The sequence below is a fragment of the Cherax quadricarinatus genome, chromosome 22, assembly GCF_038502225.1.
Source record: "Cherax quadricarinatus isolate ZL_2023a chromosome 22, ASM3850222v1, whole genome shotgun sequence".
Classification (NCBI taxonomy): Eukaryota; Metazoa; Arthropoda; class Malacostraca; order Decapoda; family Parastacidae; genus Cherax; species Cherax quadricarinatus.
In genome coordinates, this window is record NC_091313.1 from 40,928,605 (window position 1) to 40,944,673 (window position 16,069).

Below are 16,069 nucleotides of genomic sequence, written 5' to 3' on the forward strand. Positions count from 1 at the left end.
TATTGTTCTCAAACTACTACCTGACAAGCCAAGATTGTAATCTACTCCCTCTTTGAAAGCATACAGCTTAGCCAATTTATCAGTTCTATCATGCATCTGAAGACCAATGTGCTCTGTTCCACAAGGCACAGTACTCGCTCCCATCTTGTTCCTCATCCTCATATCCGACATAGACAAGGATGTCAGCCACAGCACCGTGTCTTCCTTTGCAGATGACACCCGAATCTGCATGACAGTGTCTTCCATTGCAGACACTGCAAGGCTCCAGGCGGACATCAACCGAATCTTTCAGTGGGCTGCAGAAAACAATATGAAGTTCAACGATGAGAAATTTCAATTACTCAGATATGGTAAACACGAGGAAATTAAATCTTTATCAGAGTACAAAACAAATTCTGGCCACAAAATAGAGCGAAACACCAACGTCAAAGACCTGGGAGTGATCATGTCGGAGGATCTCGCCTTCAAGGACCATAACATTGTATCAATCGCATCTGCTAGAAAAATGGCAGGATGGATAATGAGAACCTTCAAAACTAGGGAGGCCAAGCCCATGATGACACTCTTCAGGTCACTTGTTCTATCTAGGCTGGAATATTGCTGCACACTAACAGCACCTTTCAAGGCAGGTGAAATTGCTGACCTAGAAAATGTACAAAGAACCTTCACGGCGCGCATAACGGAGATAAAACACCTCAATTACTGGGAGCGCTTGAGGTTCCTAAAACTGTATTCCCTGGAACGCAGGCGGGAGAAATACATGATTATATACACCTGGAAAATCCTAGAGGGACTAGTACCGAACTTGCACACGAAAATCACTCACCACGAAAGCAAAAGACTTGGCGGACGATGCAACATCCCCCAATGAAAAGCAGGGGTGTCACTAGCACGTTAAGAGACCATACAATAAGTGTCAGGGGCCCAAGACTGTTCAACTGCCTCCCAGCATACATAAGGGGGATTACCAACAGACCCCTGGCAGTCTTCAAGCTGGCACTGGACAAGCACCTCAAGTCGGTTCCTGATCAGCCGGGCTGTGGCTCGTACGTTGGTTTGCGTGCAGCCAGCAGCAACAGCCTGGTTGATCAGGCTCTGATCCACTAGGAGGCCTGGTCACAGACCGGGATGCGGGGGCATTGACCCCCGGAACTCTCTCCAGGTAAACTCTAGGTAAACTCCAGCGCACGTGGGAGGGGGGATGGAAAGTATTCAGGCTCAATTCAGGGAACCGGATCACGGATCCAATTCCCTAGATCAAGAGCCCCTCACCAGCGTTAAGGAACCTCCCTTGAGGGATCAATAGACAGCCTATTGTACATTTGCTACTAATTATAGACCAGACTATCACAGATGTTGGATGGTTAAAAGGTGTTCGCCACACATTCAGGATGTAATTCCTCAGTAACACGCCTTCTTATAAACTAATATTTGTCATACACGTTACTTGAAACACCGATTCATCACTGAAACAAATTTGCAACGAAAGTAAGACAGACGTTTGTAGGCATGAAAAATGTTGAAGCCTTCCACACAAATTTTTGTCGAACATTCAAATCAATAATAATGTAACATATTGCTAAAAAAAAAAATCCTTGATTATCAAACTGACTTACTTGCCGATTTTCAGTCATCTGCAGTGAAGGTAGAGTACTTCTTTGCCCATTTTAAGCACTTTTCAACTTGGGATTTTTAAGTGGGCGACAAGTTTTCAGCATCCCTTCGATGCAGAGTGTGTAGGTTCGGATCCTGCTGTGGACTGAGAGATAATGTTTGTAAATAATTTCGCTTGTTTGCAAATTGTTAAGCATTTCAAAATCTATTTTGTAGTTCACTGCATGTGACAGGATTTGATGAAATAACACAGGTTCGATTTCCGGCTAGCTGCAGTTTGTTATAACCATTTATAAACTCTTGTTCGTGGTTACTTTAATATGTATACAACTCATGAAGGCTAGTAGTATATCAAACGGGAAATAGAATGAAATTAGTTCTTAGCTTACGAACCAGTGACCTATAGATTAGGTACATATGGTTCATGTATATTTATAAAAATTATGCCAATAAATTTGGCTAATTGAGTGGACTACATAATTATAAAGACGTTATTTAGGCTTGACAGCGTTAAGTAATTATTGGTCTACTATTTTTCAAATACAATTGTAAACTATTGAATATATCATTTCAATAACTGAAGAACATTTTAATTACCAGGCTATTATCCTAACGCTTTTCAACAGAAAATCAAACTAATATTGGCCAATACGTAACTACCTTATGTGTAGTGTTGGGTAATACACACTGGGAAACGTACATTAATTATTATTTGATATATGTGGCAGGCAATATGGCATCTTATTCATTAAAGCCTTCTATTTTTTTCATCCATATCATCCTTTATGATTACCAAATGTATTGCCTCTTCACTTGTCATGTAGTGAAGAATCTCCATCGATAATATTTCTATCAGCCACGATTACACTCGATCAGATAAGATTTTCTTCGGATTTTTAAAGCCGGAGGGTTAGCCACCCAGGATAACCCAAGAAAGTCAATGCGTCATCGAGGACTAACTTATTTCCTTAATCTTGTCCCCCAGGATACGACCCACACCAGTCGACTAACACTCAAGTACCTATTTGCTGCTAGGTGAACAGGACAACGGGTGTAAGGAAACTCGTCGAAATGTTTCCACCCGCCGGGAATCGAACCCGGGCCCTCCGTGTGTGAGGCAAGAGCTTTAGCCACCAGGCCACCCTACCAGGCCTGGTCCGTCGGTCCGTTGTCCCAGTACGTCATGTTTTTTTCTCCTGCGACGATAATCTTGTACACATAATGTGAGGGAGAAGGCCTCAATAACTTTAAAAAAGTGGGGGTTATGGTTGTTCAGACACCCAGGAACCATTAACGTGTTACTGCCGGCACTACCATCTAGCGGGCTGAGGCTAAACTTCAGTTTCCTTGGGTCTGATTTGCTTTAATTCTACTCCTGGGATTATTAAGCTTACCTGGTGTAGGCTAAAGTTTGTAGAAGTACTTCGCCACCACTCTTCTCCTGATCGGGTGAGGTGATCTATCAGGAGTATTTCTGTTGTTTCTGATTTTCCTGGTTACCAGCAGCAACAGCCTGGTTGATCAGGCTCTGATCCACCAGGAGGCCTGGTCACAGACCGGGCCACGGGGGCGTTGACCCCCGGAACTCTCTCCAGGTAAACTCCAGGTTACCAGTAATGACAATGAAGTAGAATACCACCCTTTGTCTTTCTTCAATGTTATACTTATTTAACCCTTATGTAACCAATGTTTTTTTTTCATTATCAGCTCTGCATGGAAGGAGTGTGCATCATTGCATTGCCACCTTTCTCACCCTGCACACTGACAGCTCATACACTACCTTCCTTGACCTTAAATCTGCTTTTGATGTAGCCAACCGACATGTAATTATTAGTGAACTTGCCAGAATGGATGTTGGAGGATGACTTCTCCGCTGGATTAAAGGCTGCCTGTCCAACAGAAAATCGTCTGTGTTGTTCCATGGGTATAGAGGTATAACTGAAGACTTTGAATTAGGAACCCCACAGGGAGGTGTACTCAGTCCCACCCTAATCAATGTTCTAATTAATACTTTATTTAATGCTTTGCCTAGTCAGCCCCATCATTATATGATTAGTTTTGCTGATGATATAATGATTCACACCACCGGCTTTTCCAACACCCAAAGCATTCTTAATCATGCACGAGCCTCGTGTCAGGACCTGGGGTTGATAATCTCTACTGATAAAACAGATACTCAATAGGCGTCCTCCTCAACAGAGAGGCGCAGCTCACCATATCCAGTTACATGATGGGTCTCTTCTAGAATATGTAACCAGATACAGGTACCTAGGCTTTGAGTTCCCACTATTTGGACCTGTTGTAACGAGACTTTGTCGCCAATACAAAGAAAGACTGAGAGCACTTAAAGTTGTGGCAGGTTTTCACCCCAGGTATGGTGCTAATGTTAAAATTGTAAAAATTATGTATCTTGCTTATAATAGATCATTGGTTGATTATGCTGCGCCACTACTTGCTCTTGTGTCTGACTGGAATCTTGAAGGGCTGGAAAAACTGCAGAACGAAGCAATGAGGATCATCCTAGGATGCCCTCGTACTGCTAAAATTTTAAATATGCGTGAAGAACTTGATATTCCAAGCATCAGAGATCGTGTTACTGAAAGAAATATCCTAATTGGGGTTAATATGCTCAGGCAAGCCCATTCAAACCCTTGCAAAGAAGCCCTCCAAACTTTCCTCAGCACTGGTGAACACTCCACCAGATGGATCGAAAAAACTGAAACCGACCTCCGCATGAACCAGATATATGATTTTTGTCAAATAAGGCAACAGCGGCACTTCTCTGCTGCATGGAATATTACCCCATTCCAAACAATCATCCCTCCATCCCCCCCCCTCCCCCCCAAAAAAAACTACTACTTAAATCACAACCAAAGCTTCGCCTAGAAGCCAAACAAGATGCCTTAAGCTGTATTGATACCTGAGTCACGCAGCACACTCTTTCACAAATTTTTATTTACGTTGATGGTTCTCTTCACCAATCCACTGGTGCAGCTGGTAGTGCTGCTGTTGTCGTACAGAGTGATGGCTCTCATAAAGAAATTGGAGTACGCATCAATAACTGGGCCTCTACCTTTCAAAACGAACTGTTTGCCATACTCCTTGCACTCAAATGCGTCCAAGTATCTGAGGTTGACACTTTATTTGTAACTGATTCTCTGTCATCCATAAATGCTCTCAAGTATAAATTGTGGCATGCTTGTGTCAGAAGCCAGACACAGGTATGGTAAGATTGTGGACAGTGGAGTCAGAGTGCACATGTGGCTTCCATCTCAAATTGAAGACCAATTTGAGATGGAAGCCACATGTGCACTCTGACTCCACTGTCCACAATCTTACCATACCTGTGTCTGGCTTCTGACACATGATAGAACTGATGAAATGGCTAAGTTGTATGCTCTCAAAGAGGGAGTAGATTACAATCTTGGGTTGTCAGTTAGCAGTTTGAGAACAATAATACGAAAAGAACTTCAACTGAATTTTACTGACTTTAGACTCAGGGAGATTGACACCAGTCAGTCCATCTATCATCATTCTATCATGCAGGAGGAGCCACATGTCTATGGTGCATCCAACAAAATAAGCAGACTCTTGGATGTCACTAGTGCCCGGCTCCGGCTGGGTTATAAGTATCTATGGCAGGTTAAATCACCACAATCAGATGTAGACCAAGCGAAATGTAAACTTTGCCAGATGGACTATTGTCACACCCTGCGTCATTATGTACTGGAGTGTGATAAAATTAATGAATTTAGAAACAACTCACTCAGAAATGTTCAAGAAATGTCTAAGTATTTTATCCACAGTGGTATATTACAGACCATTCTGGAGAAATACCCTGACTTTGCTCCTGAAAATAAAGCATTATTATGTGTGTGTGTGTGTGACCCAGTTAATATTTGCACTAATAACTCATTACAGTTGTGACCGGGTGTGGACATGTGAATGGCTCATTATTTTATAATTTGTTCATGATTAAAACCATGTATAGACATGTAGATGATTCATAACCTTGTAACTTGGTCATGATTGTGACCAGATCTGCCTGAGTTCATTACCTTTGTACCTTGTTCAGCTATCAAAACTTTGAGGCTCAGTCCCTGGACCCATTATGTACCTCTGTAATCATTTGAGTACCACCCACAGAAATATAATGATATTTCCAGGTGTCTGATACATTTTCCTTATCAGAATATTATTTTTCCAATATTACAATAATTATATTTTACTTAATTAACTAATTACAATAAATAAGGAAATTGTATTATTATTATTATAATCAAGGGGGAAGCGCTAAACCCGGAGGACTATACAGCGCCTGGATGGGGGGGGGGATGTGGAAGGCATTCAGGCTTAATTCGGGGAACTGGAGCACAGATCCAATTCCCTAAATCAAGAGCCCCTCACCAACATCAAGGAACCCTCCTTGAGGGGAAGGAAATTGTAGGGGACGTGTTGGTTCCCCCTTTCAAGTTTGATCATCACCACACACCTGCATTATTATATAAAGATTACTTTCCTATCAGTTACCAGTCAAATCACAAGGAAATTATTAAAATTTTCAGCATATTTATTTCTATCTTTTCTGCCTAGACATAATGACCCAGAACCACTAAACTCACCTTCATCATACCCTCGTATCTTACTCCATTTTCTTCTAAATAGCTTATTCATCTGAGCAACCTCTTCTCCAAGGCATGAATTGCACCCTACATAACGCAGATTATGCAACATAACTATAAATTGTTCTAAGAAGTCTTTAAAAAATAGTAAAGTGATAACTGCAGGAGACGCGTCAGTCGGCAGCCCAGCAGCAACACTCAGTTTAATGTTGGTCCTTGACGGAGAGAAGCACCGTCAACCACAGCTCCGTATTAGTCTTCTCAACTTTGCTGCTGTCATACTGTAAGCATTATAAAGTTATTTTCATGACTTTAAAGTTTATCGGCAACCATCAATCAAAAACACTGTGTTCCCTTAAATGGGAATTAATATAGCGGACCTGCCAGTCGTTCTAAATTTTATTTTTAAACTGTGGGTTATTGGTTTTATTAATAAGTGTACTCTCGGTACATAAATACCGAAGTAGAAAAATATCGCCACGCATGTTGAAAATGATATAAAATACTGATAATTTAATGATTAAGAGACATGTGCAGCAGTTGGGTATCTTTACTGTTGAAACGTTTCGTCTACACAGTAGACTTCTTCAGTCAAATACAGAGGCAGCAGATGTAGTAGTGAAGTGAAGATTATGTAATCAGTTCATCAACCTTGGGGAAATAGCATTTGAGGTGGTCAGTCCCTCAGCTTCACGGTCTGGAATAACATGAAGCTGAAACTTAAGCTTTATGTCGTTACCTAATTACCTTCCTATACTTGTGGGCCATGCCGCTCCTGTCGTCAATATTTTCTCTGCAAAATCCTCTTCAAGGGGGGGGGGGCTCCTTGGAATATTGAAGAGGCTCTTGGTTTGAGGAATGAGACCTTTTGGTCTCCTTCCTCAGACCGAACCTAATTACCCCCCCAATCCTCCCTTCCTTATCCCATTCTCCTTTTTCCCTTTCCTCCCCCCTCCCAACCTTCCCTCTTCCCCAACCCGTTTGTAGCCTCTGGGGTCCTCCCCTCTGGCATTACGGTTTCTAGATGGGGAGAAGTGTGCCGGGGTTCATCCCACTCCGTGGGGTTCCTCGGGAGTTGGTGTAGTTTGCCGTGGAATCTTGATTATCTGGAGGCACCCTGCTGTCTTCCTGGATTTCCGAGAGGTGAGGCGGGGTGTCCTGCAAGTGACGGGTGTAGCTCCAGAGGCTGCCTGTCAGTTATGGGAGGTGGCAGCTTAATTAAGGAGGTATGCTTTGTGGTGGGTTTCCGACCACCCTCTCTTTTGTCCGCTGTGGTGGCTTGGTAAGTGTGAGGTTGTTATTCCGGAGTGCTGGTTTACCAGCGTGAAGCGTAGGGTATGGCACGGGTTCCATGCTGCATCTGCACTGCTGGCGGTCTCGAGGTCCTCTCGGATGAAAGGGGGAACTTATGGCCCTTTCATGCCTTCTAGTGACCGTCCTGCTGTTTCTCTTTTTTCTTTCTATCTTTCATTTTTTCTTTAATATAATAAGAAAGGAGTACCACCATCATGGAGCCGTCGTTCCGTGATAACCCTCCTCCTCCCAGGCCCCTTTTTATTACCACATCCTGTTCTGACCCGGCTTCATTACTGGACCATTCTCCAGACTTTTCCCATACCCCTGTATCTTCTGCTGGTGACGCTACATCACCTGCTCCAGGTGGTGAGGCTCCGCTCATTTCTTCTAATGCCTCTGCCTTCCTCCTTCATGATAAAGTTGATAAGTTAGCCAAGAAGAGTACCCAGAAGGAGAATGTAGAATAAAACTTTGGTATATATGTGTCTAGCATAAGGAATAATATTAATAATGAAGGACTGCAGTTAGAAGCCTGAGTAGATCTATAACCCACTATGATAACATGAACGTAGATATGTTTATGGTGCAACTTGCAATGTGAACAGACTGACTGATGTTGTAGTGGCCAGGCTTAGACTTTGTTGCAAGTACTTTTGGCAGTTTGGGAGACACACAGATGATGCTCAAACTAAATGTAAATTATGTGATCAGGTATATGGTTACTCTCTTGAACACTATGTGCTTAGTTGTCCACTTATTGAGGAATACAGAGATAGACAGTATAATAACCTATGTGACATGTCAAGATATCTTATTAATGAAAATAAGATACCAGATATACTAAGCAAATTTCCTAAATTTGCTTGTAACAGATAAGTGAACTATAGATATGTAGATATAAATCCATATGTAGTCCTGTTAACCCTTTGGGGCCTAGTTCCTAGGCCTTTTGTGTATCCATATGCTCTTACGCTACCGTCCACAGGATGGATATGGGGTGCACAATAAACTAGCCACTTCGGTGGCAAAATCTCTATCTTGCATGCATTTAACTATGTGTCTGGTTTCCTCGAATATGGTGCAATGGTTTTTGGATCACCCACTAACATCAGGTTGGGCTACCCGCAGAACTACACCTAAACATTCCAGATACGCGACACCCACTTTCTTTACACACCATGTTTACAAGTACACAGTGGATTAAATTCTTTTCCCTACAACCAACATCTCCAACTGATTATCTTTCAGACCATAGTATTGGTAAAGCTGTTTTACAACACGTTGGTCAAATATATCCTTTCGCGCTCTTCAAAGTGGTGCTCACATTGTTACAGTTCAGAATGGAGAACAAGCTCGTGATCTTTCCCTTCAGGACCTTCCAGTTCTCAAAGTGGATACATATGTCCTGCCTGCTCATGGGTGGAGGCGGTTTTCCAGTAACATCGCTCGCTTAACATTTGACTGCCCTGAACTCCCGTTCTCCGTTTATATCGTGGGCCATTGCTTAGGGGTCCATAAAGTGGTCCCTATGCCCCAACAGTGTCAAAATTGCTGGTGCTTCAGACACCCCGCTAAATACTGCAAATCTGCAGTGGAGTGCACGGTCTGTGGTGCCAGGGATCATGCTGATACATTTTGCAGTCTTCCCCCACTTGTCTTAATTGCAATGAACCTCATCCTTCTTTTTTCCCATTGATGTCAGGTCTATCCTAATGAATAAGAAATTCGTTGTCTTAAGGAGAGTGAAGACCTTACTTATGCTATGGCTGTTTCTCGGCTCTGCCTTCAGGGAAATCTTCCTTGTGTTTCTAATTTTCGAGTAGCTAGGAGACCTCCAACATTGACGGTCCCCCTGCCTACCAGCTTCACTGGGGCCATGTCTTCCAGGGTCACCCCCATCTCTAGTCCTTTTGTGGTTTTAACCTCTGAAACCCCTACCTCCTTACCTCTTCCTACCTCTACCTCTTCACCTTCTCACCCACTAGTTTCTCAGTCTGCAAGGCCTTGCATGCCTGCACCTTCTTTGGGCCTATCACCTGCGAAATTGAACCTGTCTCCTATGCCCAAGTCTCTTCGTATTCCTCTAGTGCTTACAATTCCCCAACAGTTCTCCTTTTCGGACTCGGTGCCTAGTTCTCACATCCTTTCTAACTCTCACATAAAGGTGGAGGTTCACCCCCCTCATGTGGTCCCCTCTTCTCCTTTTCCCCTCCAAACTTCTTTCCCAGTCCCCCTCCAGCCTCCTTCCTCTCCCGTTCCACTGCAGGACTCTTCTGTTCCCGCCGGCACATCTCTCCAGGTTCATACTCCCCTCCCCTCTCAGACCTCTTTGGTTCCATCCAGTCTCCTCAATCTCTACTTGCTCTACCTCAACTGACTGAAGTCATGGTATCGGCATCTTCCTTGTCCGCTGAAACGCTTGATGCTGTCTCCAACTATACTGCAGAGATGAAACCCTCAATGGACACCTGTGCATCTCCTTATGCCCCTTCTTATTTTTCACAACCGTCACAGCAGTCTTTTCCTTCACAGCATTCTGATTCCTCCTTGCTTACACGCTTTCTATTCTCTCCACACATTGACTTCACTAACCCTAACAGCCCATAGATTTTATCGCTTCTCATTATTAGCATACCTGTTTTTGTGAATAATGACTTATTTACAATGGAATATTCGTGGCCTCAGGGGTAATTGGGGAGAGCTCCATGTGTTGCTATCCCCGAAGGTTCGTTCAACAGTTATTTATCCTGTTTCAGGCTATGTGCTGTTGCGTTCTTCTGATCCCTTACCTGATGGAACTTTTAATGAGTGTGCACTTCTTGTGCACATTGCTATACCGTTTCAACAGGTATTTGTTCGTTTTCAGCTGCATTATACCGCAGCCTGTATTTATTTGCACAGTTGGTGTGCAGTTTGCTCTCTATATCTCTCCCTTTTTTGTGCATTCTGTATCTAGGATATTGCATTCTTGAGCTCTTCTCTGCCGTCTTCCATCTTGTTGTTAGGTGATTTTAACACTCGCCACCATCTTTGGGGAGGGTACCACTGTGACTCTTGTGGTGATCAGTTGAAGACTCTTCTCACTTCTCATCCTCTTCATGTTTTAAATACAGGTGCTCCCACCCATTTTGACTCTCTCGCATTAATCTTTCTATCTGTTCCTCGTCAATTGCCCTTAATTACACTTGGTCTGTTCTCACGGGTTTGCATGACAATAATCACTTTCCTATTATTTTTACTTACACTGCATATTTCCAGCTGCCTCATAGCCCCTATTGGCAATTTGGATGAGCAAACTGGGACTTATATTCTCGTCTTACCGATTTATGTGAGGACCCTTTTTCGTCATCTTGATGAACTGGTGCAGCAGTTTTCGACCTTAGTTTTGACTGCAGCATCACGTTCTATTCCTCAAACCTCAGGCAGTCATTCTCAGACATGTGTACCTTGGCGGTCTTCTGCGTGTGCCCGTGCGGTGTGTTTGAAACGTGCTGTTTGGGACCGTTATCGATATAATCAGACTGCAGATCATCTTATGGATTTTAAGAGAGCAAGGGCAGTTGCTTGCCTCATCATACGCGACGCTAAACGCACTTGTTGGCAAGATTACGTTTCTACTGTTACCTTGACTTTCCCTGTGTGCGGTTTGGAAGAAGGTACGGAAGTTGTGTGGCAAATACACTCTGGACCCAGCTCCCATTTTTTGAGTTGCTGGTGTTGGTGTTGCAGAACCTCTTGAGATTTCCATGGAAATCGGGAACTATCTTGTTCCTGTCTCCCAAGGGTTTCACCTCTGTCCCTCGTTTCTCACTTCTAAGTCTACCAGGGAGCAATCACCCTTGGATTTCTCTCCTAATGGGATGGAGCTGTATAACGTACCTTTTACTCACTTTGAGCTGGAGTCCACGCTTTCCGCTTGCCAGTCATCGGCAGCTGGGCCTGATAATATTCATATCCGTATGTTACAGCATCTGCATTCTACAGCCCTTTAAGCCCTTTGTGCCTTTTCAGTCTTGTCTGGATGATAGGGGTTCTCCCTCAGCAGTGGAAATCTGCCACTGTACCTCTGTTTTACAATCCAGGCACTTCGGGCTTGTTACCTTTCAGTATCGTCCCATTGCTTTAACCAGTGTAGTCTGCAAGGTGATGGAACGATTGGTGAACAGACGTCTAATATGGTATTTGGAGACTTACAATAGTCTTTCTCCTCGCCAATATGGCTTTCACAAGGGCCTCTCTACTTTGGACCCCTTGCTCCACTTAGGTACATATGTGCGAAGTTCCTTTACTAATAAACACTCCGTCCTAGCAGTCTTTTGACCTCGAGAAGGCATATGACACCACTTGGAGGTATAACATCTTAGCCCAAGCCCACTCCTTAAGCCTCCGTGGTAATCTACCGGCCTTCCTAACTTTCTTATCTGAAAGACATTTTCGTGTCCATGTTGGTGCCTCGCTTTCCCTTTTTCTCTGGCCTATAAATGATCTACCTTTCCTTCTTCCATCGCATATTTGGTCATCACTTTATGTGGATGACTTTGCTATAGCTTACGCAGACGCTGACTGTTGCCTGGTAGCAGCCTCCCTTCAGGATGCGATTGACCATGATTGAAACCATGAGAAGTGAGCCACTTCTCATGGTTTTAAATTTTCTAGTATGAAACCTCATTTCATTACCTTCACTAGATATCCTCTTGTCCCAGATATTTCATTGTATCTCCACGGCTCCGCTGGTTGACACGGAAACCTCACATTTCCTCTTTGAAGGTAGCTTGCCATGGAAGGCTGAAGCCCTTTAAAATTCTTGGCATCGTTCATGGGGAGCAGATCGCCGGACTCTCCTCCGTTTGCATTCCACCCTAGTCTTGCCCAAGCTGGATTATGGCGATCAAGTCTTGTGTGGCTTCTCCTACAACTCTTTCCAAGTTAGATCCCCTTCATCACCAGGGTCTACGTTTATGCCTTGCTGGCTTTTGTTCATCCCCTGTTGAAAGCCTCTATGCTGAGGCGAATGTTCCTTCCTTAGCCGATCGTCATGATGCTCCTTACCTTCGTTACTTTGCCCGCTCTCATGACATTCGTGTTCCTTCTATGTATAGGTTGGTCACAGATATTAGTAGAAGCCCGTTATTTGTTGAGCGCCCCTGCTTTCTCCGACCGTTTTCTCTTTGTCTTCACTCTGGTCTTCTCTCCAGTTGCCTCCCTTGTGTGTTCATATAACGTCTGCCTTTTTCCTTCCACCTTGGGAGGTTCCAACGGTTCGTTTCTGTTCTCCCCAACTATCGTGTGCCAAAGCTCTCCTACCTGTGGCTGCTTCTCACTCGCATGGGCATTCCGTCACTGTTTATACAGATGGTTCTAAATCTTTTGACAGTGTTGGGTGGGTTCCAGGTAGTATTCCCTGTCGATGTTGTCTGGGGTCATTTGTTAGAATCAGCGAGTATTTTTACCGCCGACTTGCACACCATCCTCGTAGCACTTCTCTGTATTACATATATGTCTCTGTTGGCGTTTGTGATCATTTCAGATTCCCTCAGCGCTTTACAGGCCCTTCATCCATTGGTCCTTTGTATTTAACTTTGGTTGCGCCATCTGGCTAGCAAAAACAAAGACGTCATTTTCTGTTGGATCCCTGGACATGTTGATGTGCAGGGCAATGAACAGGTGGATGCTGCTGTGCGGTCAGTGGTGTGTGACCTTCCGCTTTCCTACAGAGATATTCCATTCAGGGATTATTTTACAGTCATCTCTGCCCGTCTTCACTGCCGTTGGCAACAGTGGTGGCTGAACATGCACCAAAAGAATATGCAGCAAAAAACTCGGCAGGAGATGCAACATTTCCCCTGTGATAAGCAGGGGTGCCACAAGTACACTGAGAACACAATAAGTGTCTGGGGTCCAAGACTGTTCAACTGCCTTCCAGCATACATAAGGGGTATTACCAGTAGACCCCTGGCTGTCTTCAAGAAGGCACTGGACAGGCACCTAAAGTCAGTACCTGACCAACCGGGCTGCGGTTTGTACATCAGTTTGCATGCTGCCAGTAGTAACAGCCTGGTTGATCAGACCCTGATCCACCACGAGGCCTAGTCTCGGACCGAGCTGCGGGGGCGTTGACCCCCGAAACCCTTTACAGGTATACTCTAGGTATGACATATTGCAATCTATTAAACCACATTTAAATTTGTGGCCATCTTCTTACCACTGTTTCCGTTCCCGGGAGACTGCACTCTCCTGTCTCCGCAATGGTCATACTGGCCTTACCCATGGGTATCTCATGGAACGACACCCTATTCCTCTCTGTGAGGTTGATTGGGTCCCTATTTTGGTTCTTCACTTTCTTGTGGATTGTCTGGTTTACCAGAGAGCTGCAGGATTTACCTCCGACGCTGATGTTCTACCGCTCTTACCTTATCTTCCCTTCTTACAGACGGTTCTGCCTTTGATTTATAATCACTTTTTGACTTTTTTTCAGCAACTGCTTTACTATACAAACTTTGACGCACAGCCCCTAGCGTCCCTTTCAGCCCTTTTCTACCCTGACCTTTGATCCCCTCACCATCTAGCTGTTCATAACCCCGGCACTATTTTCTGCCCTGAAACGCTGCATGACCCTTGTCGGTTTAGCGCTTTATTATTTGATTATAATAATTATAATAATTCTTTACGTTGTTACAGAATTTGGAGCAAAACTTTTCTCCCAGCTGAGAGACTGACCATCTCAAAACTATATTTTCGAGGTTGATGGATTACCTGGAGTTTACCTGGAGAGAGTTCCAGGGGTCAACGCCCCCGCGGCCCGGTCTGTGACCAGGCCTCCTGGTGGATCAGAGCCTGATCAACCAGGCTGTTGCTGCTGGCTGCACGCAAACCAACGTACGAGCCACAGCCCGGCTGGTCAGGAACCGACTTTAGGTGCTTGTCCAGTGCCAGCTTGAAGACTGCCAGGGGTCTGTTGGTAATCCCCCTTATGTATGCTGGGAGGCAGTTGAACAGTCTCGGGCCCCTGACACTTATTGTATGGTCTCTTAACGTGCTAGTGACACCCCTGCTTTTCATTGGGGGGATGTTGCATCGTCTGCCAAGTCTTTTGCTTTCGTAGTGAGTGATTTTCGTGTGCAAGTTCGGTACTAGTCCCTCTAGGATTTTCCAGGTGTATATAATCATGTATCTCTCCCGCCTGCGTTCCAGGGAATACAGGTTTAGGAACCTCAAGCGCTCCCAGTAATTGAGGTGTTTTATCTCCGTTATGCGTGCCGTGAAGGTTCTCTGTACATTTTCTAGGTCAGCAATTTCCTTGAAAGGTGCTGTTAGTGTGCAGCAATATTCCAGCCTAGATAGAACAAGTGACCTGAAGAGTGTCATCATGGGCTTGGCCTCCCTAGTTTTGAAGGTTCTCATTATCCATCCTGTCATTTTTCTAGCAGATGCGATTGATACAATGTTATGGTCCTTGAAGGTGAGATCCTCCGACATGATCACTCCCAGGTCTTTGACGTTGGTGTTTCGCTCTATTTTGTGGCCAGAATTTGTTTTGTACTCTGATGAAGATTTAATTTCCTCGTGTTTACCATATCTGAGTAATTGAAATTTCTCATCGTTGAACTTCATATTGTTTTCTGCAGCCCACTGAAAGATTTGGTTGATGTCCGCCTGGAGCCTTGCAGTGACTGCAATGGAAGACACTGTCATGCAGATTCGGGTGTCATCTGCAAAGGATTGATTACATGGTTTTTTACATCTCTACTGCTTCTGCTGCCTTCCTTTGTATTTTACTAATAATGTTACTTTGTAGACGAAATGTTTCATAATAAAGATACCTAACTGTTGTACATGTGTCATACTTATTAACTTCTTGCTGTCGTATACCATTATTATATTCACCTAACAGTATACCAGATGAGAAATTAAGTCAAACAGTATTTAAAGATACATTAGAGAGTGAAAATTAAAGCAGTTATAGAGTGCTAGCTTTCAATATTTCTCAGTATTTTTTTTCAGTTCCATTCTGTTTAAAATTCTCTGCAGTCATCAACGAAAAAAATCAACAGATTTTATTTTATTTAAGAAAATCCAATTTAATAAAAAAATATGAAATTGCAGTTAATTAAAAATAAATTTAAGTGTGAAATCGACCTGAGGGGAATTTTGTACTTGTTACATGAAAAATAATTTATTTTATAAAGCTGGTAATTTTACATTAACAAAGCTCAAAGTTGAAGCAACTTTCCTTTTATTTAAGGTAATCATCATTAAAGTTTGAAGCCATCAGAAGAGACATTCTCCAGTAATTCCACGGATTCCAAAATTTCCAGGTTTTATCAAATAATTTAGTGTATTAACAAATTTGCTCACAGAAACTAAATTTAACGGGTCCTGACCTGGAAGTAACATGCATCACTCCATAAATACTGAGCTCATTCAGGAGAGGTAGACTTATATATACTTAATGTGATTTAATTAAAGGGAATTAAAATATCACACTCTACAAAAACTAATAGATTTGCACCTACTCTCTCGGACATAACTGTCTGCCA

The 16,069-nt window shown here is 43.4% G+C and overlaps 1 protein-coding gene across 1 annotated transcript in view; it reads left to right on the plus strand.

Moving 5' to 3' along the window:
• The first annotated feature begins 6,405 nt into the window (after positions 1 to 6,405).
• LOC128689827 (UDP-glycosyltransferase UGT5) overlaps positions 6,406 to 16,069 on the plus strand; it is a 107,802-nt gene continuing 98,138 nt past the window's right edge. Inside the window, exon 1 of the mRNA XM_053778318.2 lies at positions 6,406 to 6,519. The gene's annotated coding sequence lies outside the window, so the exon portion shown is untranslated. The remainder of the gene's footprint in view (positions 6,520 to 16,069) is intronic.